General features: G+C 37.6%; 1 long non-coding RNA gene across 1 annotated transcript; it reads left to right on the forward strand.

The window, feature by feature from the left end:
- Positions 1–6: 6 nt before the first annotated feature.
- Positions 7–2884, forward strand: LOC117151769. Its single transcript, XR_004461885.1, has 2 exons — positions 7–790; positions 852–2884. It is a non-coding gene; the product is annotated as an uncharacterized LOC117151769 (long non-coding RNA).
- Positions 2885–4972: the final 2088 nt, after the last annotated feature.

Here is a 4972-nt window from a genome sequence, read left to right on the forward strand (position 1 = left end):
TCGCGGCCGTCGTCATCCTCCTGCCTCTTTTCTCTCTGCCTTCAGCTAGCCGCCCGAATTTCTGCGCCGAGAGGTAAGTCGACGATCCGTACGTATGCGCGTGTGTTTGTGCGTCGTTTACATGTTAGTCCTATACAGGTATGTGTGCATATGTGCGAGTTGTGTGCGCGCACGGACGTGAGGATGCGTGAACGAGATTCTCGTATGAACGTGTGTCGCAATTTGCTACTTTATTGCTCCTTTTCCTCCACCCTTCTTTTTTTTCTCGTGTCTCTTTCCTGCCATACATTTTCCTGTCTGTATAACCGTCTTGTACTGTTTACCCCGTCTTCCAGCATAGACAAACATTATTCTTTATGTACACCGCTTTTCACAAATATTCGTTACACATTGTTTCTTTTATACATTGCACGAACACATGTGGACTAGAGTTTTTTAACGTAAAGGCAACGCGAGGAAGTTTCTTAAACTGGAACTGGTGTCATTCGGAAGTATGCGAGACTGAACAATGTCAGTCTTCGACTGCCACCTATGCACACATGCTTGTACTCGCAAGTTTCCTACCTTCCTCTGATTTCCTACTTCGTGGAATACTGCGCTACAGTTAACCTATTGTACCATCAATATGTGTATTTTACGCATACGTATACCAAAGATTCGTCCATCAAAGAGAAACATTTTAATTTCCTACGTACGTACATTGCACTGCTTTCTTTTATCTCAAACAGTTTCTCTGTATGACAATAATTATTCTGTACTACTGATACTTTGTATAAATCGCCTAACCTATGTAAGTACTTACTGTATCATCCACATTGTATATACTTAATTACATAAGACGTGAACTTCAGATCGTGTCACAAGAAGGCAGCATACACGCGAAATAATTGTTCGGACACGTTCGATCGTATCGCGAAGTCGACATCGTTTTGCCCTAGAACAGGTGACTCCAATTACGGTCCAATTACCTGTGCGTTTAATTCTCGTCCGACGCGACGGTTGAGGCGTTAATTCGAGAGCGTGTACTTCGCAAAAAAAAGGACAAAAGAAAAGAAAAAGAAGCAAGAGAGAGAATCGTTACCAATGACAAGCAACGTGTTAACACCCATACCAAGTATAATGGATCACGACAGAGTGTCGCACATGCATTTCGGATATAAATCTCCAACGATTGTTCCTTCCATTCGGCGACGTACTCGACGCATGAAAAGAAAAAGAGAAAAAACAAACGACTCCTATGGTCGTTAATTATTTTCGAGCGCGAGAGATGCATTCTCGTGCGTGTCCCGATTTTTCCTACCAATCATCGTTTCTCGTTTCGACGTTATTCAATGCCGGATGAATGACCGATTTAATATTAATTATTGTTTATAATGAACAGCATTTTTTCATGTCACCTCCTCCATCTTCGTTAGTCTGTTGATCTAATTGAATATTTATAATTGTTTACGTTTCGAGCATGACCATGCTTCTCTCTGCGTTCGTCGGATGATAGATATTAAAGTATTCTAATTATACAGAAAGGACAATATAATGAGATATATTGTATTATGCGTATACTGTTATTTTTATTATCTGATAACCACGGAATAATATTGTAGTAAAATTTAATGACAAAATGAAAATACATATGTACTATGTACATAGGTAACTACTATAGTGGTATGCAAGACTTTGGGTAGACAGATTTTTCACTTTATATTCGAAAAGATATATTTTAAGAAACTTTAATTTATATCATATGTCTATGTAACAATACTTTATTTATCGTACTATTTTCTTATATCCAATACTATTTAAATTATTATTATTATCGTCCCAATATTAGTTAACATTCTTCCAGACATTGTTCTTGAAATATGTACGTATAAAGTGAGAAATCTATCTAGCCAGAAAATCTTACACACCATTGTATATATCGTTACGAAAATAAAAATTTAGCAAGGAAAGAAAGCGACAATCTTACAGCAGCTTCTAGAACGACACAAGAGCAATGTATTCGCAACAAGCAGTTTCCACTTCGTTAGTACGAACCTTTCTTTCACGTGCTAAAGAGCAGCACGATATACGGCCGCGACATCGTCTCATGTTTTTTCCTTAAACAGTCGGAGTTTAGCTAAAAAGCCAGCAACCTGCACTCGGCCGATTTTGCCTACACGTGAGTGGTCATACACCGCCCGAACTTTCCGAGGGAAGAACACCGAAGATACACCGCCAAGGACGGCCGATCTCACTAGCGACGCTACTTAATACGTGTACTCGACCGAGTGTGCAATTAATCACCGATCCGTGGGTAATTGGTGCCGGGGCACGGGAATCGATCAGGCCGGAGCATCGACGTGTGCACGGGCCATTCAACGAAAGTTCCGTCACACTATGTCCTGTCCTCCGAGACATCCGGTTGAAAGTGTTTCGTTCAGAGGCTACTGCGGGAAAAAAGGGACCGAAGAGTTCAAAAAATAGACTAGGATGTGACGTTTATACTCTCTGTTCAATGAGAAATCCAATGTGTTAGAAGAGGTAAATAAGATCACGTGATCAGATTCTAAAGAAAAGGATCAATTTTCAATTTTGGTATTTTACTTGAAGTAGATAGTTACCTCTTCAAACATTAACCTTTTCAGCTTTAGCAACTGAGTTTAAATATTGTAAAGATTACAATTCATTATATAATAATTATGAAACAATTGTTGGAACATCGTGTAATCAGTTATGCTTATCTCTTATCAATTGGACTCGTTGGACAGAATAAGAACCTGGAAAATGTAACAAAATATAAATTAGAATTAAGCTTAGAATTGAAATTAATCTTATATATAAAAAAAAAATAAATAAATTGTAATTGCAGAACTAAAAAGGGAATAAATAAACTACCTTTGAATTATTCGATACTAATCCTTCGATCTCATCCATAGATTATCAACAACAGTTATTAACGATACGTTTCGGAAAACTATTTCACGACTTCCTTAGCATAGAGAAATATTTTCCCAGAAACTTTCAACAATAAAATTATGCAAGCGGAAAAATCTGCTTGCAAGCAAAATTCTCGTATCATTTCACTGATCAAATTGTATCTGACTCGATTACGTACATAGACAGTCTTCTCAGATGAAAGGAGGAAACAGAGTACGAAAAGAGAGAGGAGAAGAGGAAAAGAGAGGAAGATGGACGATTACCAGATATGTAACTAGATTAAAGTAGAACGGGTAGATGGGTAGCGGATAGATACCTATGTATATAATTATGTCTCGACGCTTGAGTGACACTTCTCATTTATTTCGGTCGTTGATCCCACAACTGAGCACCCTCTTTACGCGTGGCACCCGATTAAAATGCTCCGCGAATACAAGCATGGATCAGACGATTCAAACGATACTTCCGCGTGTACTTCTTCCTCTGAATTGTTTATAACCGTCCCTATATCAACACAGATACAAAGAACCCCATAATCATCTTCTTTCATTTCTTTTTGCCTCTTCTCGTACAGTTAATTTGTTTCCCAGAAATATTATCCGGGGTCTTTGAAAATGCAGTTTGCCTTTTTAACGAAATACCCATCTTAAGCAAAGTATTTACCATTTGATTCGAAGGATTCCTGTCAACAGATTGTGAGCTTCTAAGCTTTATCCTATAGGTTTGGGTCCTGAATCTTTAAGAATGCTAAATGGCCATTACCCGCACTGGTTGGCTACAAAAGTGGGTTTCGTTGGAAAATTGGTTAAGTGAGTGAAAAATGACCGGTATAATCCGTATAACAAAATTCTATTCTTATATTTTGGTTTTGTTAATATCGAGCGGTGCTCCACTCACTGATAGATGTTGTTCATGCAAATATCATTTAAGTTTGGCTGAATCTTTTTGTGTCACATTGTCAATATGGAAAAAAATTTAGTTTTTGAAAATATAAAAAAATGTAGTCTTAATATTAAAGTACGTTTCAGTAATAACGAGGAAATCGCTTGATCCCTTGATATCCTTCCTTCTTTCTCAATAAATTTTCTATCAAAGACGCAAAGCTTCGTTCAAATCGAACTATATAATGGAACAGAGATCAATAGCATTTGTATCGGTAGGATTAGGTGGCTTCCGTGAAACGTGGGACAGTCATATCGTTGTCAGAATTTCGACGCGGCTCTTTCGTCACGCCCCTCGTGTACCGTTCAGCTTATCCAGCGCGTACAATTGGATTTATCAAGTTAAAGTTGAAATCGACAGGAGCCATGCGTTCCTGTTGCAAACGACGACGACACGTACCATTGGGACATCGACTGATGCTCGTGAAACGTGTATGTCAAACATCGGCTGTATCGGATAGTTTAGCTGCGGAAATTCCACTTGGCTTCTGACTGAAAGTTTATCTCAAAAGTGTGCCAAATCGATGTTCCATGGGTCAGTTGTTTGTAACGCTTCTCAATTATTGTGTTTACTTCTGTTCACCACTATTCATCTCTTTCATAGAGGAGTTTTTCATAGATGTAATTATTCCTTCTCTGCATTTTTGCGAAGTTTAGAATACTTTGAAAAGCTGAACGACGTGTACTATAAATTGGCAATTAATAATTATTAAAGAGTAATCTTTTAAGATACCGATTTTTACATATATTTTTACATATTTTGTATGAGAAACTATTTGGTGGAATATGAAAAACATTTAAGATAACGTTCTATCAGATTACATACATGTTACTTTTACTTTTCTACAAAATAAAAATCATAAATCACTATACAGTAGTTCATCTTTAAATATTTCCACCTAATAATCTTGACATCAATCTAAAAAATGGGAAAAATATGATCTAATCATATCTAGCAAATAATTTCTAATCTCCTTCTTTTATAGGCCATAGTTCGTCGTGAACGCCACACCGTATCTTCACCATATTGGCATACGAATTGTCACATTTGCAAATCTCTGGCGGCTGTGTATCGAGTTTTTCAATAAACCGCGAGTCCCGTGGCTCACATTATA

The sequence above is a fragment of the Bombus impatiens genome, unplaced genomic scaffold, assembly GCF_000188095.3.
Source record: "Bombus impatiens unplaced genomic scaffold, BIMP_2.2 scf_0418, whole genome shotgun sequence".
Taxonomy (NCBI): Eukaryota; Metazoa; Arthropoda; class Insecta; order Hymenoptera; family Apidae; genus Bombus; species Bombus impatiens.